Here is a 25,066-nt window from a genome sequence, read left to right on the forward strand (position 1 = left end):
AGAGTCATCTGGAAATGATAAATAGGTATACTTTCACTTGTAATTTGCTCATTCAGCAAACTTGAATCAAGGGTCCACTATATTTCAGGTACTGTACTAGCACAATACAAAGATGAACAGAGAAAACTCCTAACAGGTCTTAATGACTTCAATCTAGTGGAGATGTGTTATGCAGAAGGCTCTGGGTGAATGCTGTGGAACCACATGGGGCAAAATAAAACTCATGGGCCAGGGCAAGGAGAATTCCTTGAGTCTTTAGTGTCATGTGGAGCATATGTTTGGGTCAGGGCATAGTTGACAGTGTACCAGGAGGCAGACCCTGCCCTTCCGTGGGTATTCCTTTTTAATGGGGAGAACACCAGAATGGCCTAGATGGTGGTAGTTGGGGACTAAAAGATAATATTTTTCAGATTAGGGGCCAAGAAGTCTGAGCATCCCTGCTAGTTGTTTATAGTTACAATGATGAAACCTTCTTACACCTAAGGACCTGGGGCCCTGTTTCCCCAGAAAACCAAGTTAGGGCACAACCCTTCTTTAGAAAATCAGGATTGGACCTGATTCCTGCTATCTCACTCTCATTGGATCCTGGGGCAATGAGGATGAACTCTCATTGGATCCTGGGGCAAAAGATTGGGGGAAAAAAAAAAGGAAAAAGAAGCTATCAAGGACATTTTGAAATTTGAGATATTTAACTATGGACTTTATTTTAGACGACAATGTTGATTTAATTTTAATTTTTTTGGATGTAATAATTGTATTGTGGGTCACAATATATAGCAGAGTGTTGAAATATTTAGGAGTAAGTATTGTTTTATTGTACAGGCAATTGATTGTCAAATGTGCACAGTTAGGTGTGCTTGTTTGGAGAGAGAGAAATTGAGAAAATATAAAAAACTGATGATAAATTGCTGAATTTAGGTGAAAGTAAAATGTCTGTTTATTATAATATTATTTTAAAGAAAATTTTATAGCTTTTAACATTTTCAAAATTAAAAAAAAATTGGGAATAAAAGGTGTAGAAAGTGACATTTATCTCATTTCCTCTGCCTGGTTCAACACTCCTCAGTCAGGAATGCTTCCCTGGCTTCTCAGATTCAAGTTAGGTACCTGGTACCCACCCTGTCAGAATGTTCACCATCCGCTGTGTAGTTGCTTGTCTAGTTTGCACACCTTCCTAGAGTTTAAGTTTTCTGAGCACAGAGACTGTCAGGGATTATGAAGGTTTCATGCACTACTGTATCCACAGCTTATGGTACATAGTCCTCATTCAGTAAATATTTGTTAAATGATAAAATCCATAAATGAAAACAGTAGACATACACTAATTAGGGAAGTTCACACTAAATGAAGTGGCTAACCTTGGCTAACTGTTGGAAAGGACTGAGTTGTGGAATTCAAAAGTGTGAGATAAAAGCAACAACAAGAACAACTATGTATGATTGTTAAAATTATGTTACAGTCTTTGAGTTAAATGAATATTTAGTTATCAAAGAAAGTGCATGATGAGGGTAATTAATATATTTTCTAATTATTCTTTCAAGCTAGGCATATTGATCATGTCTCTGACATTTGAGTTTTAGAAATAACTGCAGAAATAGACATATACACAGAAAAGAAGATGATACAATTGGGTTTGGAAAAAGTCCATCTTCTACTATCACCCAACTTCTGTGACTACTTTTTTGGGAAAAGCCTCTTGTTTTATTGTACAGTCTGTGTGAAACAGCTGATACTAATTTATCAGGAAGATTAATTCATAGATTTCTGTCTTGCACTTAGTTTCTGCCATCTATTTCAGTGTTCATTGACTTTTTGACAATGGAACAGAAGGGGAAATAATGAAGAGAACTATGAATTGATTGTGTTCCACACCCCAAATTCACATCTCACAGTGTAACTCTATGAGAAGATAGTGCCTTTAAAAAGGTGGTTAATGTTTAATGAGATCACATGGATGCAGATCTAATACATATGACTGGGATCCTTGGAAGAAAAGGAGTAGGTGCTGGATAGGTACACACTCGGAGGAAAGAGCAAGTATACACAGGAAGAAAGTGGTTTGAGCCAAGGAGAGAGTGTTGGGAATCACTGAATCTGCTAAATCAAATCCACTTGACCTTAAACTTTCAATCTCTAGAACTGTGACAAAATAAATTTCTTTTGTTTGAACCCTTCATTTTGTGGTATTGTTATAGCAACTCATGAAAACTAATACAAGGAGAAAAGACTGAAATGAATTGACTGTTGATAAGTAAATTTTTGTAAAATCTAGGGTGGGGAATGAATGTTAAGTATAATAGCTTATTGGGTAGTTTATAGTTCTTTCTTATTTGTAGTTTAATATTTTGTGGTTTACTAGGATCTTGGAAGTGACTTAGCCCAAAGCTAGAATTGCCCAATTTGGCATTCCTTGCAGGTGGGCATAGAGAGCTTTTATTGGCAACCTCTCTAACGCTGGGTACATTTAAGTTCTCAAGAAATCCTGCCATTCTGAACTATTTGTTGGAAAACATTTTTCATGTATTGACTTAGCATCTGTATGACAGAGAATTCTGTTTGTACCACAATGTCTGTTCTCCTTTCTCAGTGATAGAATTATGATTATTATCCAGATACTTGGCTACCTGAAATAAAGACATGTTTTCCAGACTTCCTGGAAGCTGAAAACAGACACATTACTAAGTTCTGGCTAGTGGAATATGAATGCAAGTTGTATGTATCATCCAGAAAATGTTCTTACACAAAGGGATGCACCTCCTCTTCACCATTTTTCTTTCCTGCTGCCTAGACTGCAGGTTATGTTGTCTAGAACTCATGCAGCCATCTTAGATCATGAGACAGAAGCTAGAATGAGCTGTCAAGAGCTTGAATCTCTGATTAGGGAGACTTCCAAAGGGACTGGGCTGTTATTTTTATATTTTGCTTACTTTAGGCAAACACAAGCCTCTCTTCTTTTATGTAGTTATATTTTGTGTTCTATGTTACTAATAGCTAAAGCTATTTCTAGTTGTTTAGCTACCTGCTTCTATGTAACTTTCACCCATATGTCCTCAATCTACCCTTCTGAATTAGATAGTATAGAATAGGTCTCATTCCATTTCTACATTAAAACATGATACTTGAAGAATGCTATCCTATCTTCCATTCATCTATAAACTAAGTATAACTGATACTTCAACTGTTCTTGGTAAGACAAGATTTCAAGCTCTCTGACCACTTTCATCACTCTCCCGAGGCCTTGATTTACTCAAGCATTCATTATTTCCATAAATTGAGAGCTGGCTGAATTGTATGTATTTCATAGACCTAGAAATGATACAACTCAGAAAATAATAACAGTCTTGGGTACAGTAAAAGGAAATATTTGGAAGAGAATGACCTGAAATGGACATAGAAATAATTTCTATAAGAGGACAGATTTTTCAATTTATTTTTATTCTTTAAAACATAGATCTCAGTTGTACTAATAGATGAGTCCATTTTTGTAGTTTCTTACCAAATAATATTTATCAATATCTGATAATTGGAATTACCAAAGAGAGAGAAAATCTTCTATTATTGTTGGGCAGAAATAGGTATATTAATAAATGATTTGTTTCTGACAATTCTGCAGCTGGTCTTCTAGTTAACATGGTGAAATGTAAGCTGAATGTCCAACTTGACCAATTTTCTAAAATCTGCAATGGAGAGAACATTTTTCAAAAGCTGTCTTTGAATAATAGCCATCCCAACAAATGTGGGGTGGTATCTCATTGTGGTCTTGATTTGCATTTCTCTGATGACTAGTGACATTGTGATGACTAGTGACATTGAACATGTTTTTATATACCTATGGCCATTTTTATGTCATTTTAAAAACATAAATGTCTCTTCAAATTCCTAATGCATCTTTAAAATTTTTTTTTATTGGTTGTTCACAACATTCCTAATGCATTTTTAATCAATTTATTTATTTGTTTATTTATTTGTTATTGCATTGTAAGAATCCTTATATTTTTTAGAAGTTAACCATTTATCTTATAAATGACTTGCAAATATTTTCTCCTATTCTATAGGTGGCTGTTTTATTCTTTTTGATTATCTCCTTTGCTGTATATAATATTTAGCTTGATGTTGTCTTATTTGTTATTTTTAGTTGTGTTACCTATACATATCTATGAAAATAAAAAGACCACAAGTGTTGGCAAGGATGTGGAGAAATTGGAATATTTATACACTGTTGGCAGGAATGTAAAAATGGTGCAACACCTATGGAAAATAGTGTGGTGATATCTCAAAAACTTAAAAATAGTACTGTCATGTACTCTGGCAACCCCACTTGCAGACATTTATGCCAAAGAATTGAAACCAGTGTCTCCAAAAGATTTTAGCACTCTAATGTTCATTGCAGACTTTACCCAATAGCCAAGGTGGAGAACAACTTAAATATACATTTACAGATGTGAATAAAGAAGATGTGATACATACAAACTATAGGTATCATTCAGACTTTTTAAAAAATGAGCTTCCTTATAAGTGCAGTGATACCTACTGACTACCGTTTCAGTTGCCTTCCTTTGTTTCCCTGGATGGAAATTTCCTTGCACCACGGTGCCACAGGCAAAGTGAGCATTGGAGGGTAGAAACAGATATTTGAAGAGGTTGAAGGAACCCTGAAGTTCTACTTGCAGATCTTACTGGGGACAGGTGCCACTTACTGCCTCAAGGCCTTGATGTGGCTGCACATGGGGGCAGCTTCCAGTCTGAGATGGCATGAGCCGCCTTCTCTGAAGATGAGGCTTTGATAGATGGTGGCATGAACCTCAATGTGAAGCAGAATTGAAATTGGAAAAGCACTTTAAGGATGTGATCCCACTGAAAGCCTCTCTGTAGGTGCTCAGCTGCTTCTTCCTCTACATTTGGTCCTCCTGCTTTCTGACTCTAGGCCAAGCCCATTACCCATAGTGGGTGAATTTGCTAGGCCCCTGATTCATGGCAGACAATGGTGTCCCCGCACCAGAGCACAATGACAAACAGCAGTACTGGCAGAAATGGTGTCAGATGAACCGACTATATCCTTTCGCATTGTGGACACAGGCTGCTGTGAAGCCTGCATGCCTAGAGCAACGAGGGCTCAGTCCAGGGGCAAAAGTCAGTCTGGGGTAAAGGATTATTAAATAAATGACACAGAATATGAGCAAAAGAGAGGGAAATGTTGTAATATGGGATGACATGAACAGATCTTGAGGAGATTATGTTATGTGAAATAAGCCTGCCATAGAAGGACAGATACTGTATAATTCCACTTATACACAGCCTCTAAAATAATCAAACTCCTAAGATCAGAGAGTAGAATTGTGGTTGCCAGAAATTTGGGGTAGGGGGAATAAGGAGTTGCTAATCAACAGGCATAAAATCTCAATTATTCAAGGTGAGCAAATTCTAGAGGTCTGTTGTACATTATCCCTGCACTTAATACTGTACTGCCCACTTAGAAATCTGTTAAAAGGGAAGGATTTATATTAAGTGTTTTCATCACAACAAAATAAAAATTGTAGAAAAACCATATTTTACTTTTGTATGTTCAAATCCTCAAAGGTTTGAACAAAAAAAGCCTTTGCAATGTGCTCATCTTGGGTCTGAGTCAGTCAATTAAGCATTTATTGAGTATTGAAATTGTATGCATAATCTATTCTATTGGGTTTAGAGATGTAGAAAAAAATAAAGGAAGTAGAACATACAATTTTTGCCCTTGAGAAATTTATGTGTGATTATACATTCTTTTTTAATAATTGTCTGAGAGTGTCTTTAAAAAATTCAAAATAACCGAATAATTTCAGTGATAGAGAAGAAACTTTTATCAGGACAAGGATGAGTACAGGTTAATTTTGCCTACTACTTTCATCTACTATTAGCCCATTACCCATCAAGTTTTTATACTTGATTTATTTTGTGTTTGTTTTGTGGATTTGAATGAGTCAGGGATTTTAAAGTACTCTCCTGATTCAGTGCCAAGCGCAGTAAACAGTGGTAAAACTAATATCTATCTTAATTGGTGACTTTGTAACCTAAGGTGCAAATGGAGATCTAGCATTATTTAGTTGATATAATTAACTTGGCAAAGTAGTCTAAATTTTTGTTGATGTATTTGACAAACTGAACAAATATAAATGAGCATTTATTAAAAACTTCATCTGCCTGAATTTTGTGTGTGTAAAGGCACAGATATACTCTCAGTGACTTTAGCACTGTCTACTACTAAAAGGAATTATTTACAGGTATGTGTTTTAAAATTTCTATTTTGTGATCATTTTAGACTTTTAGAAATACTGCAAAAAGATAATACAAAGAGTTTCTATATACCCTTCATCCAGTTCTCCCTAATGTTAAAATCTTACATAACTGAAGATAGTATTATTCACTAAACAAGAGATTTGTTTGGATTTTAACAACATTTCATGTAACATCTTTTTTTTTTTTCCAGGATCTAATCTAGAAACCTACATTGCATTTATTTTTCATGTTGCCTTATTCTCTAAGCTGCAACAGTTCTTCTCTCAGTCTTTGAATCTAACTGAAAATATTAGTTAGATATTTTGTAGAAGTTCTCTCAACTTGGGTTTGTCTGATGTTTTCTCATGACTACACTGAGGATATACTTTATTAGGAAAGATGCCACAGAGGTACTATGTCTTCCTCAGCCTCAATACAAGGCTATATTATGTAGATAAGTTTTACAGCTGGTAATATATTAACTTCAGTCACTTGGTTAAGGCAGTGTGTGCCAGGTTTATACATTGTAAAGTTACTGTTTATTTCTTTACAATTAACAAATATTTGGGGGAGGAACTTAGCACCCAGCAATGGATCTTGCCTGCAGCAGTTATGACTATGGTATTCTAATGACTATTTCTAGTTTCCTTAGTCCTCATACATTTATTCATTGGAAATAAATACGTAAGTAAGGTTATATTTTTATTTATACATAAATAAGCATTTTTAGGTAAATAAAAATTTCAAATTAAGAGCATTTGCTTTTTTCTTTGCACTATAATCCAACATTATTAATATTTATTTTGTTGCCCAACTTGTAGAATTGGCCATTTGGTGTATTATCAAGCGGGTTTTTGTATCCTTTATACCTTCCCCTATCTTTTTTCCTTTTTATTTTTTTGAGGATGTCCCTAGCTCAGCTTGTATTTTCCCTGCCCCTCGAAATCTATCACTTTTTTCAAGAAAACTTGGCTCTTTTTATTAGAGAATAGGACTTAGAAATCAAAATGTGTATTCCAAGTGTGCTCATTCCTCAGGATGTCATTGCTGGTTCTCACTAGCAGCAGACAGACCTTTTTGAAACCTATATAAGTACAGTTACCCATAATACATACACTTATATTTAATTTTTGTTCTTTGTGTATGTATATCTATGTATGTATATATATATATATTACTTTATTTGAAGTCTTTTCTCCTTATTTATAACTTCTATTTTTTTAAATCTATTTTTTAGTTTTAGTTAGACACAATACCTTTATTTATTTATTTTTATGTGCTGCTGAGGATTGAACCTAGGGCCTCTCACGTGCTAGGCAAGCACTCTATTGCTGAGCCACAACCCCGGCCCCTAATTTCTATTTTTGACAATGAAAACCCAACCTCTTAACACCTACATTTCCTTATTTGTTTAACCTTATTGTTCATGTAAAGATGACTGATCCATATCCCCACAAGAAAAAGGAAAAATCCTTCAACTGCATTGCAGAAGTACAATGTTTGTGTACAGTTCTCTTGTCTTTGATTTACCCCATCTAGTGAAAAAAAATGTTTTTCAAAGTTTTATTAGGTTAGCTCCTTTCTTCTCTATCCCACTCAGTATGGTGATATGATTTATTTAATAGGCTATACATTTACTTATTGCAATCTGTATTCTCTTTGGCTTCCTCATGCATCTTAGTTGATTTTTTTTTTTTGATTACATACAAAAAAATTCAATTTGTGGCATACAGTTCAAGGGGTGTGGACAACTGCCTGGATTCACATGTGTGACACCACAGTTCTTTATGTAATGACTCCTTAACTTTCTAAATTACCTGTACTGCTTCTTTGTACTCAACCCCCATATGTCTACTTTTATTACTAGAAAATGAGCTTTTGGAGATCACCCCTTTCTGCTCCCATTTTTGCATTCTAAGTGCATACAGTGCTAAGTTGATGCTTAGTAAATGCTTGTTGAATATTCTGTGTAATAACAGCTAATATTTAATTGATATTAAACAAAAATTAAGTGACTGAATAAATGAATGACTCAATGGGCATATAATTTGACAAAAGTGACATGAAATGACATTTCATTTGGAATTTGAAGCACTTAACTGTTGCTGTTAACTAACCACATCAAAACACAGTGGCATAAAACAATAAGTATTTATTCAGCTTAGGAGTTGGTGGATTGACTGGATATGTTTTGTTTTTTTGGTTGGGTCAGGATTAATGGATCTTGGTAGTACTTGTTACCAAGTACTTGCTCATATATGGGTGGTTAACTGGTTGGTCAATTGGAGTCTGGCTAGTCAAGGATGGCTTCAATCACCTGTCTGTCCAGGGTAGGCTGGACATATGGTAGTGTTCCATATGGGAGTGGCAGAATTCCAACAGAGTTTGTAAACAGGATTGTGCAAGGCCTCCTGAGTCTGAGATTCATAACCAGGGAGCATCACTGCCATTGTATTCTAATGGAAAAACCAAGTCACAGACTAGCCCAGACTTAAAGGGTAAGGGAAATAATCTAATCTACCCCTTAGACAGGAGGAATTTCAATGTCAAATTGCAAAGGACATGGATGGAGCTATCAATCTATCACGGAGGCTATGTAAGCACACTTGGAGGCCTCGTAAATACTCTTAATGTGAATATTAAAGCCATCATGTCCCTTGCTGGCAATACTCTTGTGCATTTATTTTTCTTAATCCTTTCCAATGTACTCTAATATACTTTTTAATAAAACCTGATTCAGAAAAGCTGATGGGAAACACAGGTATTAAAACTTGTTTCTTGGACTGGGGATGTAGCTCAGGGGTAGAGCACTAGCCTAGCATATTGAAGGACCTGCTTTCAATACCCAATACCATATATGCACACGTGTTCTAGTGCATGTATGCAAGTGCACATACACACACACACACACACATACAAACACACAAACAGGCTCTTATAAGGGGTTCAGGAAGATTAGTAAAAGTTAAACCATTTGTTATGATTCTCTACTTTGCCTACCCCATTTCTATCCCTTTTTTTGTAATCAAGTTTTTCAAATCGAAATTCACAAATGCATTGAAGGGAGTGAGTGAAAGGATCACCACATATTCACTCACATGTGATAACAGGCAACTAACTTTAGAAAACTGGGATCCTGGAACTGAATGATATGCAGAGAATTTAAAGGCTGATCTAATATCTTCTTTGATTTAGTCTTACTTCTTTGTGATTTAGTTTTATGACTTGTACACAATTACTTGTATTGATTAAATTATGCTATGTAATGCTATTTCTGGTATTTCAACTGCATGTGTGATAGTCACTGACATCCAATGAGAGTTTTTCATAAAGTTTTCTGCACTGTTTTCCCTTCATGGCCCTAACACCATTTCCAGTGACAGCTTTCATTAGAGTGCAGTCAGTTTTGCTTTAATAGTTATCCTAAGCAGTGAACAGTGATGGTGAATATACCAGGGCTGACATGTTCCATCAATCTAGTATACTTGAAAAGGAATGGTTAAATTGATGCCCCAAAGTTTGATTTTTGCTTCAACACTTTTTGTTGGTTTAAGCAAACTGCTGGGTACAGATGTCTCAAAGTCCTTAGACAGCCTCTGGGAAATTCAGCACATCTTGTACAACAATGTGTTGGAGAGAAGAAAATAATACGCAGAGTCCAAACAGGTGCATCAGGCAATGCATTTAACAAAGTTGCTAAATTTTGCGCAAAATAAGGTTTAAGTAGAAGGGGCAAAGCCCAGGAAAGATGATAACTGTGTGATTTGCAACAATTGCAATATGTATGTATTACTGTCTTTAGGGAACAATGAATTATTCTAATAAATCCTACATCTATGATGGAGGAAGAAATCCTCTTTAACTATATTTAATAGTGTTAGTTTAGAGGCAAATGATATTAAAATGACTGAACATTTGGGAATAGAAACAAAAATACCCTACACTTAAAATCTTTTAGTCATTTGCTAAAAAGGTTATTCTTATCATAAAACACTCGGGAGTTTTACCTTTAGGATAAGAAGGGAGAAAAGCAATTGAAGCCGCATGGTAGTCAACTGTACTAGAGCAGTGACTTTTTATGCTGGGCTGAATGTTTCCCTTGGGTGTCATGTCTCAGGAGCTGCCATATGGGATTCAAGCTGGTGAGGATCTTGTCTGCTTTCCCCATTCCCACCTATCATCTACCATAACCAATCTGTGAAATTAACTCCAATTAAATTTGGTTTTGGCAAAATATTTTTTTGAAAAGGGTTTTACAAAAAAAAAATGCAAACTAGTATTCTAATGTATAATGAAAGAAAAGTGGGCAAAATCACAGTAGATGGTTAACTTACTATTTGTAATTATTCAGGTATCATAAAGGTCAGAAATGAGGGACAATGCCAAGCAAATGTAAACCAGGATGTACATATGTTTGAAACCTTTTACTCATGTTTCTTCAAATGCAAGTCAATCAAAATTCAGTAGCACAGTTTGCAGGATATTTGATGAAAGCAGGCATGTTGCACATGAGAGTATATATCTTAGAATCAGGCAAAATATTGGGCAACCAAGAAGGAATATTCTTGAATCAGTCATTCTTTGACGCAGGAGCAATTCAAATGGTCTGTCTATATATAGTTGATTATTAAGGCAAGAATTAATAACATCCTGAATGATGAAATTTTTAAATATTCTGAGGAACATCACAAAAAAGGATCAAGTTATCTTTTTTTGAGATATTTAATAACTATGCCAACCGACAACATCGTTTCCTAAGAGAAAGACTATTTTAACACCAAAACTCTGGAAAGGTTGAAATCTCACATAAAACACCCAGTGGTAGCATTCTGTCTCTTGCTGCCTGTGTTTGTGTGTGTCTCCTCACTCAGACTGATCCAAACTGTTCAGTGGTTCAATGGTGGAGATCCAAGTTGTTTGTAGTTTTTCATACTGATGAGGCAGTAGAAGATTTTCCAAAACATTTTGGCAAGGTAATTCACTCAGGCACAAAAGGATCATGACCTAGAAATGCAGATAACACTAACTGGTTTCATTTTGTATCATAGGAGGTGATGGCTAAAAATGGGCCCTAGAATTTATTGTCCACTCTTTAGATATATACAAGTTTCTGTGACTTGATCCACATACTTATATTTAGGTTATTTATGTAAAACACATAGTGACCTAGACACAGAGCAGATGTCAGATCTCTTAACTAACTAACTAACTTTCTTCCTTCCTTCCTTCTTGCCTTCCCCCCTCCCCCTATCCCCTCTCTTTTTCTTTCCTATCCGGGATTGAACTCAGGGGCACTTGACCACTGAACCACATCACTAGTCCTATTTTGTATTTTATTTAGAAACAGGGTCTCATTGAGTTGCTTAACACTTTGCTTTTGCTGAGACTGGCTTTGAGTTTGCGATCCCCTTGCCTCAGTCTCCTAAGCCTCTGGGATTACAGGCATTTGCCACTGTAAACTTTCTGTTGAAGGCTCTGTGAGGTTAGGAAGTTAACAGCATTGGTTGGTTGCCTCATACGCTTCAGGTAGGACAATAAGGTTTTTCCTTGTGTATGCCATTTAATTCTCGGATGATCCTGATTTGTAGTTATTATTACCTTCCCCTTTCTGATGGGAAATTAAGACTTAAATAACATAATAACTTAAATAACTTGCATAAGAGAGAGGGAGAGAGGATAAGAGCAGGCAGCTTGCTCTTGATGTGGTAAGGCTATGAATGTGTGTGAGGAAAATGTTTAAAACTACATTCTTGACTTTTTCCTCTATCGGCAATAACTGCACCACTGCAGCTCTCTAGTAGGAATCAGTGGCAGTGGCCTTTGTGTGGGTATAAGAGTCTGCTTGGTGGTATACCTCGGGGCAGGGTCTCAGGGTTGCTGTCATGAGGGGTGGATGAAGGCAGGTGGCTCTTGACCATCATTAAGCTTTCCCTTTTATATCCTTCCACCCACCAAGCACCTAGCATTCATCAGTTCTCTAGGAGAAGTTGTCTGATACAGGAACTGGTGTACCTAAGGGAACATGAGCTTATAAGTGAAAATTATTAGCTGCCCGAGGAGTACAACTTCAAAAGGAAAATCAACTATTGTGGCTACTGTTAGTTTTCTACAGAATTATTCTCCCTTTCTTGCAAAGTTTGTCTGCATTTCCATTTTTCTACATTTCTGTTTCAGCTGGCTGTGGCTGTGTCACTAAGTGTTCATCAATGGAATGTAAGCAGAAATGGTGTCTGCTCTTCCTGTCCTTGAGTCCTGAGGTAGTGGGTGTGCCTCCTCCACGATTTCTTTCCCTTACCCACTGGCTGGACCCAGAGTTGATTGCAATCCATCCTCAACCATGCAGATAATTTCTATGATAATTTCTATGGCAACTGGACAGGAGGGACCTTGTATACAAAATTATCACATAAGTCAGAGCAGCTCCCTGAGCATTGCTTTCCCTAGCCTGTCACATGAGACAGGCTGCATTTTGGGGTCTTTCTGTAATAATATTTAACATTATTCTAATTAATGTAAAAAAATGGACAACATAGGTACACATGATCTAAATCAGATTATTGAAGCAGAATTAGCAACAATTAAGACAAAGCATAAAAAATGTACTTGAGGAGGTTAGGGAAGAGTAACAAAATCAAACGAGAAGAAACTATAACAAAAGTGGAAATGTTAGATCCAACTGACTTGCTTTTCCATCTTCTGGCTTTCTTTAAGCCAAAAGCTAAGTCACAACTGCTATTCATGTACCCTTTTTTTTCTGCTTTCCCAAATTGTTGGCATCTTGTCTGCTGCTATTTCCTCTCCTGTTTGTCCTTTTAGGTTTATGCCTTCCATATTAATTTGCTATAATTTTAGGAGAAAACATGGATAGAGGAAATGTGTTCCTATTCCACATTTAAAGGGAAGGCTTGGGTTCTTCTGATAGATCTTGTTTTTTTGGATTGTGTATACTTCCTACATGTTAACATTTACCATAGTCAAATTTGCTTTTAAAAGTGGGAAATTTATAAATATCTGTTCAAAATTAAGGGAAAGCTAAGTAAGTTACAGTGTCCACATATTGGAATACTGTGTAGTCATTAGACATGTTGTTAATAAACAGTTTTTAATGATGAGGAGATACTTCTGTTATAATGTTAATTTTAGAATTCAAACAGAATTAGACATATATTATGTATCTTAGGTACGTGTACTATAAAACTTGTTCAGAAGAAGATCAGGAAGAAAATCTGACAAAATGTTTTGCTATCTTTAGGGATCAAGGTTACCTTTTTACAATTTCTTAATCTCATCAAATGTTTATTACTTTACTAAATAAAGAAATAAAAATCAATTGTTTTCCATTGAATTTATTCATATCTTTCCCCATATTTTATCAATGCAGTATAATTATACATGATGGGGGAATTCATTATTGCTTATTTGTGAAAGCACAGGGTATAACAATAAAATTCAACCAATGTCCTTCCCTAGTATTTCCCCTTTCCCATCTCCCCTCTCATGCCTCTTGGTCCCTTTCCTTTCCTCTACTTATCTCTCTTTGGTTTTCATGATGTCCTCCACACCTTTCTTTTCCTTCTTAGTATAGCTTTTTACCAGATTATCTTTAATGATTTAAGCATTTGTGGCTAAATCATATGTTTTTCTTTGACCTGTACAGTATCTGTTGGTCTATGACACGTAGAGTTGGCAAACTATAGCCTGCAAGCCCAGTGTGGCTTACTTCTGTTTTTGTAAATAAAGTTTTGTTGGAACACAGCCATGCTCATTCATTTATGTGTTTTCCATGGCTGCTTCCACACTACAATAGCACAGCTGAGTAGTTGTGACAGAGACCATCTGGCTTGCAAAGCCTGTAATATTTACTATCTGCCCCTTTTCAGAAAAACTTCACTGGCTGCTGGTGTAGAGGAAGAATTGCTTTGTCATATCTTACACATAATGTACAAGTGCCTCTATTCCAAAGTATCTTGCTAGATGTCTTCTAAGATAAACTGATTCGTATCTCATTATACTATAATGGTTTATTTTTAATTTCTGCTAATTTGAAAACATTTCAATTTAAATCACTTGAGCAAATATTTAGAGAGGCCTTACAGTGAATCTAGATATTAAGCTGGTCTTGATGGTGGGTGGGGACATAGTATAATAAAACATAAATGAATATTTCCCAGCCATAAAAATTTCATAGTCTAATTCTGGGAGTATTAATGTTATCATTTTAGCTTCCTGAAGAATTGACTCCTAAGTGATTTGTTTTCTTTCAGTAATGGGAAGAGTGGGTTTAAATACTGGACATGAACTACTGGGCTGATGGAACTTTTGCCTATGCATAGAAGCATCCCATTTTCTCCAAATAACTCTCCTAATAACCTTGTAAGCATTTCTACTTTCAAACTGAAAATTCCCATCAATAGATAAATTGTCTGGAGCATTGAACTTGGACTTCCTAGTTGAGAAAATATCAATTATTGTCTTTGTACTTTTTCATTAAGAAATCTTTGTAATATTTATGCCAATATAATATCTTTATTATTAAATAAAATTATCATGAGTAAAGGGTAATTCATGGTGATTATTTTAAATTCCATGATAATGTATCAAACTTTGTCCACCTTTGTGATTTTAATAAAGGACAAATAAAATTGAACTCAACTAATTCAAGTTAGTAGACATCTTAAAATATCTATGACATGAATTGCATACGGATATGCCATGTTCAGAGATGCAACTGTAGAGTTGATATGAGACCTTCTAATATCTTGTTTATTTCCTGTAGGGAAAGTTCAAGTCATCAGTTTTCAGAATAAGCATAGAATTGTGTTTTTTCAAAAAGCCATCCCAACTTATCTTTTAGCAGGATTGTAAACACAATCACTACTTTAGTGAAATGGTTTGTTTTACTCTGATTTAAAAGGCAGAGGCTTGTTTTATATCTACCATGAACAGTCTAATATAGAACTCCTATGGTTGTGTCTCAGCTGAGATTCCTTAACTTGCCTTGGATGGACTATGTTGGCTGTTCTCACACTGTAGCTTGCCTTGAGTAGTTCTGGAAGAGCCCAACCCTCAACTCATACCTAAAGTGTAGTTGTGAAATTACACAGTAAGCTTTCCCAATTAAATAGCAAAAACTTTTAGAACCCCCAAAGATTGTAGAAATTAGCTTCCACAAATCACTCCTACTAGTGGTGTTCTGATAGGGAATCACACAGATTGGGTGATTCAAGTTTATAAGCACTTGATAACTTCCGTATGTCAGATGTTTTCATGTGCCATTATTTCATTATTTTATTTTTTGTATTCAATGATAGAAAACTTATAGCTTTATAAGTAGCCTATTTCATTCTCTGGCAGCTGTAATTATTAAAATGATTTGTTCTCTATGTCATATAATAATAAATGCCTTCCGAAAATCTCCATCACTGACCCTCATTTCAGTAAACTGAATTCATCTGCTAGGTGGCAGATATGCATAGAGTAGAAAATGAAAACCATGTCCCCTTTGAATGTGGAACAAATCCAAACTCTGGGGTGCCACAGAACAATTTAAAACAGAGTATGGAATGCATGCATTTTAAAAAATATATTAAAGGAATGTCTTTTTATTTATTTAGCAAAAGCCTTGAAATTTTAAGTGAAAAGACACCTGTGATATTTTGAACACAATGCCATTATCAAATGCTCAGCCATTTTAAGGATCTGTAAGCAGGCTAAGTAGCACATAAACCAGGTATGACCTCATTTACATCAAATTCTACTTTACTACTTTCTCTTAGTATTATGTCTCTATGAAATCTAAGATAGGTCTTAATGTGCCACTGACCCAAATGTGCTTCTCCTTTTTTTCTTTTTCTTTTAGTGTGTTAGAAATCAGTGAGATCAAGTTTTTCCATCTTTACAGATACAAAGAATGACGGATTCTGATGACACTTAACTCCAGGGAAGGAAGGAAGGATATTAAGTAAGGCAGGTAATTCTGCTTATCCTTCTAGTCAATGAACATCGGTGTGAGTTTGCTGTTCCCTTATGGGCCAAGGTATGCTCTCAACTCTCCTGGTGTGACCATGTACTTCTCCTGATTGTAACTCCAGTATATAAATAGACATATTTTTCAAACAGTTGGACTCCTAAACATAAGCCATATCCCATCATCTGGTATTTAAATGAGGAAATGATCGCTGGAGCCCTTGCAAGAAGAAAGAGTACCTGTGTTGGATTCACTGAACAATGTCACTGAATTCTACTTTGTGGGTTAATTTGTAGGATTTTGGAGGGGAGATCGTTGTGACTTTTATTATCTTTTTACTTTGACTTTAAAACTTTTTAATAATCAGATAAGATTTAACCTAAAGGGTAAAATGTTTTCATCATTTAATTAAATAGTGGGGAAGTATTCCCTAAAACTTCTTTTTTTTTTGGAAGAAAATGATAAGAATGTAGAGATTCTAGGAAAGGACATGACAATCACTGCATGGATTGTTGAGTAATTTTATCTAGATCAATAAGAGTAAACCCATGTAACAGAAGCCCATTTAAATGAAAGGTAGAGGTATTGACTTTAAGTTTGTCATGTTTATATGACTATCTAGAAAACTCAACAAAGGTATAGAAATATATGAATGGTTGGAAATCTCAGTGTGTTCCTCAGAAAGCTGCTCCTCCTGGACTGGTGCTGGCAGATAGAATCTTCAAGAAGCAATATGCCAAAGTGGTTGCTCCTGGGAACTTGGAAGATAATAAAAGCAAACCCCTTTAATCCTTTAATGTCATTTTCTTTTGCGATTTGTATGTTTCTTAGAAACTCTGAGTGCTCTCTGAGTGGGAAATGGAGAAATGTGGTAGTCACTCTAGTTGTCATTTACAGTTCTTTGCTTATAGGAATTTGAGACATGTGAGTGACAAGGTGAATATGTAAGAGAAGAGAAATGTGGAATGATGAGAACTGGATTGAGTGAATATTACTGTTCAACTTCGGGTGTGCTAACCTAGTGATTTTAAATAAAAACACCTTGGTTTCTTTAGTCTTCTGTTTAAACAATAGGTACCAGATTTTAAGGCAAAATGTTTTTTTTAAAAAAATATGTATATTAATGTAATAGAAGGCTACAGACATTTTTATGTATTTTCATTTTTATATAGTAATACTTAAATAGTGTTTACTACATGCCAGATATTGGTCTAAGCACTTTATGAATACTAATTCATTTAATTTTCATAACAATCTGGTGGAGCAGGTACTAACATTATGTATATTTTATAAAGGAGGAACAGGTACAAGAGGTTAAGTAACTTGGTTAATCAGTGGCAAAACCAAGCTTAATTTCTTCTAATTAACCTGATTTTTAAATGCATACACTGATGAAAATATAGTTGGGAATTATTGTTAGAGAACAAAAACAAAATGTAAGATAAAATTCTCACTACAATAAACAACTAAAAAAACAACCAACATCCATTTAAATGCATGGCTGAGCTCGCAGGAAAATAAGTAAAAAATGAACCTGCATGAGCTCAGTCGCAGCACCTGGGCTGAGGGTGGGTGATAGATTGGGTAGTAGAGGTCACAAGTCTCAGTAACCTAAGGATTTCATTTCTGTTGCTCAATGAAGATAGCAGATTAGGATCTGGGTATAAAGAGGTACATTGAAACTGAAACCTCCACACAATGTTAAGATTCTCAATACGTTTCAACTTCAGTGAACATAGGAATAGAAAAAAATACCAGCCATTTTCTTTTGCCCTGATTTCTGACAAGAACAGAAGAGTTCTTCGCATGTATAATCACGAACTCTGATTCATGCAAGGATGAAGGTTAACCTCTAGCTGAGAAATTAACAAATAATTAGCGACACTCTTGCTAGTGACACTCAAAAGAAAAAGAAACTTCTTTTGAGAGACATCTCATGTTCTGGACTTCAGTTCTCAAAAATCTTTATGAAGATGAGCTCATAGTCTAAACAAAAGTAACAGCAGTAGAAAATAATTGCACAAGAGTGAGAAACAATGAAACAACAAACTTTGGGTAATAGCCTAAGATTTTTACATAATGGAATGTCTGGACATTAGAAAATAAGTATTTTAAAAATAATAAAAGGAGGAATAAAAGATGAGGCCCCCCAAAGTCACAATAAAACCCCAAACATATCTGAAAGATAATCTAGTAGATTTTTCTGGAAGAAAAAATATGAAGCCATTGAAATTAAAACCTTGATAGAAGACTTAAGTAATAGATCATACACAGCTAAGATGACTAATGGACAATATGCAGATCTGAGGAAATTATCCATAAAGTAGCAGAGAATAAAAGAGGAAAAGATGAGAAGATTCAACCTTTTCCTAGAAAGACTGACAGAAGGAAAACTAATGGGGTGGGGGATTTTCCAGGATCACAATGAGTCCAAAAAGTTGTAAACAAAAATGATCTCATATCTAGATATATCACAACAAAACTGTAAAACACCAAGGACCAATTTTAAAAGCAACGACAGAGACAAGAAAGATTATCTATAAAACAATTCTGACTTAACTGTAGACTTCTCAAAAACAAGACCCAGAGGATAATGGAAAATCTCCAAAGTGGTAAAAGAAATTAGCCATCAATCTGGAAATATGAATTTAGCTAAAGTATTACTTCGGAGTTAGGGAAAAAAGTTTTTGAACAAGTAAACAAACAAAAAGGAAGGAAATCTAACCTCAGAAAATATCTTATATGTAAGCCAATAAATGTGTGAGCAAATAAATTTGTTAATTTTTCTCTAAATATAAAAAGATAGTGACTATAAGTAAATATCATAGATATTAAATAATTTAAGGAAATTAGTTAAAGTGGAAATTAAATACTTGTATAAAAAACATAAAGGCAGGAAGGAGCAGTGTGGCATTCCCCTGCCATGCTACCTCGTCTGCCTTTCAAGTATCCTTTCCAGTTATGTATCTGCTTAAGTCTTTACCCCATTTAAAAATGTGTTCTGGTTTTCAGAGGTCTTCATACAGTCTGGGTACAAGACCTTTTGCAGATATGTGATTTCAAATCTTTTTAAACAGTCTATAGCTTGTCTTTTCTTTCTTGTTTTTGAAGAGCAAAAGTTTTAAATTTTGATGAAGTCCATTTATCATTTTTTTCTTTTTATGAATTGAGCTTTTGGTATCATAGCTAAGAACATTTTTTTTTCTAATGTCAGATCACGAAAAATTTCCCATGTTTTTTTCTGAAAGTTTCATAATTTCAAATTTGATATTGAGATCTGTGATCTGTCTTGAGTTAGTTTTGTGTAAGGTGTGTCATTTAGGTTGAGATTGATCTTTTTGGCATTTGGTTATCCAATTATTCCAACACCACTTGTTGACAAGACTGCTCTTTTTTCATTGAATTATCTTGACATGGTTTATCAAAACTCAATTGGAAAAACATGGGTGGGTCTACTTCTGTGTTCTCTATTCTTAGTTTCATTGATGTATATAACTATCCCGTCACCAATACTATCCTGTCTTAATTATTGTAGTTTTATGGTGTTAAGGTTTGATTGCTTTGACTTTCTTCTTTTTTTCAAAATTGTTTTGGCAATTCTCATTCTTTTGCTTTTTCATGTAAATTTTGATACATTTGACTATATATACAAATATTTCTGCTGAGATTTTTAATGGAGCTGTGTTATACATATAGCTCAATTTGGGAAAAATTAACATATTTGTGTTTTCTTCCAGTCCATGAACACAGTCTGCCTTTCCATTTGTATAGATTTCTTTGATCAGTGCCTAGAAGTCAGTAATATGTCTTCCTTGATCTGTAAATCATATGTTGAAATCCTAAATCCTAGTACCTTGGTATGTGACATTATTTGGGGGTAGTGTTCGAATAGAGGTAATTAAGTTAAAATGAAGTAATTAAGATGGATTCTACTCCAATATAGTTGGTGCCCTCATAAAAAGGGGAAATTTGGAGATAGACAAGTATGTGACAGAATGTCATGTGAAGATGAAAGTAGAGTTTGGGAAGATGCAGAAGCCAAGGAACATTCATGATTGCCATAAAACTATGAGAAGCTAGAGAGAAGCATGGGAAAGATTCTCCCTACAGTTTGCAGAAGGAACCAACCTATCACCTTCATCTTGAACTTCAAACCTCCAGAATTATAAGGCAGTACATTTCTATTGTTTGAATCACTCAGCTTATGATATTTTATTACAGTGCTCTAGAAAACTTATATAAACACCAAATTTCATTAAATTTATGTCTAAGAATTTCATTTTTTGAACTATTTATTTATAAAGTTCTAATACCTCCCAGGTAAATGCTGAGTATTTCACTTGCATGGTATTAAGGTAAGAATTTCTCAAATTTCTCAGTATTTGTGATATTTTAAAATATTATAAGTATTATAATTAAAAGGACATTAGAAATTTCAACCTATGCCTACTAAGACCTTCAGAATAAAAAATAAAGATAATGGGATGGGGGATTTTCTGGGGACTTACCACTACTTATTTTTTCACTTTTAGTATCTTTTAAATTTACCCAATTAACTATGCTTGCATATTATTAGGCAACTTAATTGTGAAGAAGTACTTTAAATTGAATTGTATATTTTAATCCATTTTATACACTGTGTATTTCTTCCTTTTTTTTGTAGTGCAAAGAATCAAAATCAGAGTCTTGTATATGCTAAGCAAATGCCCTATTACTGAACTATATCCTCAGTCCTAAACTCTGTATATTTATTTATTTTTAACTATTCTTTTTTTATTTTGGGTGCATTATAGTTATACATAATAGTGGGGTTCATTTTGACACATTCATAAATGCCTATGACATAATTTTCTCCATTTTAATCTGTATATTTCTTTTTTAAAATTCATATATTACAGTGGAATGCATTACAATTCTTATTACACAACTAGAGCACAATTTTTCATGTCTTTGGTTATATACAAAGTATATTCACACAATTTATGTCTTTATACGTGTACTTTGGATAATAATGTCCATCACATTTCACCATTATTTCTAACCCCATACTCTCTCCCTTCCCCTCCCACCCCTCTGCCCTATCTAGAGTTCCTCTATTCCTCCCATGCTCCCCCTCCCTACTCTACTATGAATTAGCCTCCTTATATCAGAGAAAACATTTAGCATTTATTTTTTTGGGATTGGCTAACTTCACTTAGTATCATATTCTCTAACTCCCTCCATTTACCTGCAAATGCCATGATTTTATTCTCTTTTATTGCTGAGTAATATTCAATTGTGTATATATGCCACATTTTTTTTTATCCATTCATCTATTGAAGGGCATCTAGTTTGGTTCCACAGTTTAGCTATTGTGAATTGTGCTGCTATAAAAATTGATGTGGCTGTGTCCCTGTAGTATGCTCTTTTTAAGTCCTTTGGGTATAGACCCAGGAGAGGAATAGCTGGGTCAAATGGTGGTTGCATTCCCAATTTTCCAAGAAATCTCCATACTGCTTTCCATATTGACTGCACCAATTTACAGCCCCACCAGCAATGTATGAGTGTACCTTTTCCCCCATCCTCGCCAACACTTATTGTTGTCAGTATTCAAAATAGCTGCCATTCTGACTGGAGTGAGATGATTTGATTTGCATTTCTCTAATTGCTAGAGATGATGAACATTTTCATATATTTGTTAATTGATTGTATATCATCTTCTGGAAAGTGTCTGTTCAGGTCCTTGGCCCATTTATTGATTGGATTACTTGGTTTTTTGGTGGTTAGCTTTTTGAGTTCTTTATATGCCCTAGAAATTAGTGCTCTATCTGATGTGTGAGGGGTAAAAATTTGCTCCCAAGATGTAGGATCTGTATTCACCTCACAATTAATCTGTATATTTCTTTAGGGTTAAAATGAACCCTCATTGACTTTCTCCAGATAGGCCATCATTCACCAGAAAAAATAGAACACATTTCTCTAAAATTAACTCAGTTTTAGTTTTTATTAAACCCACTTATTTCTCAAAAAGACACTTCTCCCTATTTTCTTTAACTTCTCCCACAATATGAAGCTAAAGCTGGCCTTATAATACTTTGCATCATCAGATTGATTTTCTCAACATGTTTCTTAGTTGATTCACAGGTCTTCTTTGTCAACAGGATGTCATCCTTGGTTTTTGTGTGGCTGACTGTCCCTGGTGAAGCAGGTCCCTTGGTGTTGTATGCCATTGGGAGTGTCTTTATTCCTTGTTTCATGAAACGTTTGAATGTACTTTGTGATTCTCCTTTGCCTAATTGTAAATTCCAACTAAATTCCACAGTCTGCTTGCACACCCTCAGGAAGCACAACGCTTAGTCACTGTGCAGTCAGACTCAGTGTATAGCATCAAGCACTTCAGTGTATGAATTTAAGAAATAATAATAATAATAGTAAAGCAGTAAATGAGTTGAAAAATTGCCCTCCAAAATTTCAATTTTGTAACTATTTAATGCAAACAATTATGTATTTAACTGAAAGGCTAAGAAATCAAAGGTATTCAAATTATGGACATAACCTAAATTAATCATACCCCTTCATATTTGCATTCAACACTTCATTCCATTTTCATAATTCTGGTCTCAGTATTGACATCTAATATTCAAATAAAACATAAGCAGCCTGAACTTTTTAAGTGAATTTAAACTTGAGCATGTCAGGAATTGCAAGATCTAGGATCTTTTTTTTTTCTTTTTCTTTCAGGAAACCCAATTTACTACTAAGTAAGCTGAGGCTTGAGAAAGAGAACTGTGTTTTCCTGAGTTGAATCTACTCTGTTGTATGTGGGTATTTTCATAAATTGGTGAGAGACTTGAAAGGGGATAAGCATCAGATTAGATAAATTGTAACAATGAGGAATTTTAATGTATACATGTGAAATATTCCTGTAAGCAGTTTGGAACAATAGACAGTTTAACATAGTGAATAAAATGTTGCCCTAAGTGTACAGTAAGTGGGTACCTATTCTTGTTTTTTTTTTCATTTCAGAAAACCATTGTTTTCTTCTTGTTTCATTTTCCCTCTTTATAAATTGGTCTAATGGTAGGAATTAATTGCAGACTCTCAGGAAATCCTTAGAAGAGGGTAATATACTTACCCAGAAATGGTTTTGTTCACAAACTACATTAAATAGAATGCAAGTCAAGTTTATTCTATACTTATTTTTAAGGATATGAACAAGTGGAAAGTTAGGACTCTAATCCATTCAAGTGTTGCTCCAGTACTGAGTTCTTCTGTTTTACCTGGATATTTGGCATTGGTTAAACATAGTCTGTGAGTGTTCAGGAAATGCTGACTTCAAGTATTATTATGAATGAGTCATTCATCATCACATATTCTTGCAAGATAAGTAAAATGCTGTCATCCTCACCTGCCCATTCTTATTTGATAAATGCTAATTGATATTATATGACTTTCAAATGAATTGTAAGAAGGTGGGGTTGTTACATCCCCTCTTATTAATTTTGGTTGAGTAGTTCTGACTTTTACCTAACTCTAATGAATAGTTTGTACCTGATTGTCTTGTGTTTGCTTCACACTTCAGTTCTGTTGAGAATTATATAAAAGAAAGCTGCCTCCCCTAAACTGAAAAAGCACAAAAAACCCAAGGGAGTCAGTAGAAAAAAAATAAAGGAAGAAAGAATATAGTGATAATACAGAGACTCATACATCCTTGAATATTATAACAGCCATCTGGAAATGAGAGTCTTTTCCAGAGAGGAACTGAAAGTCCTAAATACCTTCTATTCAAAATAGAGATTAATGAAAAATTTCAGTTTAGAATTTAACTTTAATTATTGTTATTAGATGATTATGCCACAAACATATAAGACAGAGCAATCTTTCTTTGTATATGTATGAATTTCTCACCTTAATGATTAATAGACGAATATGTTTTAGGGAAACAAATTTTCTTTTCTTCTAAATTTTTCCAGTATGTCAGTCATTTAACTCAAAGGTAGTTATTGGATTTAAAGATTAAAAATTGTGTTTTACCACATCAATAGACTTAAAAATAAGAACCATATGATCATCTCAATAGATGCAGAAAAGGCATTCGACAAAGTACAGCATCCCTTTATGTTCAAAACTCTAGAAAAATTAGGGATAACAGGATCATACCTCAACATTGTTAAAGCAATCTATGATAAGCCACAGGCCAGCATCATTCTGAATGGAGAAAAATTGAAGGCATTCCCTCTAAGATCTGGTACAAGACAGGGATGCCCTCTCTCACCACTTCTGTTCAACATAGTCCTCGAAACACTGGCCAGAGCAATTAGACAGACGAAAGAAATTAAGGGCATAAAAATAGGAAAAGAAGAACTTAAATTATCACTATTTGCAGACGATATGATTCTATACCTAACAGACCCAAAAGGGTCTACAAAGAAACTATTAGACTTAATAAATGAATTCAGCAAAGTGGCGGGATATAAAATCAACACGCATAAATCAAATGCATTCCTGTATATCAGCGACAAATCCTCTGAAACGGAAATGAGGACAACTACTCCATTCACAATATCCCCCCCAAAAATAAAATACCTGGGAATCAACCTAACAAAAGAGGTGAAAGACCTATACAATGAAAACTACAGAACCCTAAAAAGAGACATAGAAGAAGACCTCAGAAGATGGAAAAATATACCCTGCTCATGGATAGGCAGAACTAACATCATCAAAATGGCGATATTACCAAAAGTTCTCTATAAGTTCAATGCTATCCCAATCAAAATCCCAACAGCATTTCTTGTAGAAATAGATAAAGCAATCATGAAATTCATATGGAAAAATAAAAGACCCAGAATAGCAAAAACAATGCTAAGC

Source organism: Spermophilus citellus, assembly GCF_964194105.1.
Source record: "Spermophilus citellus genome assembly, chromosome: 1".
NCBI lineage: Eukaryota > Metazoa > Chordata > Mammalia > Rodentia > Sciuridae > Spermophilus > Spermophilus citellus.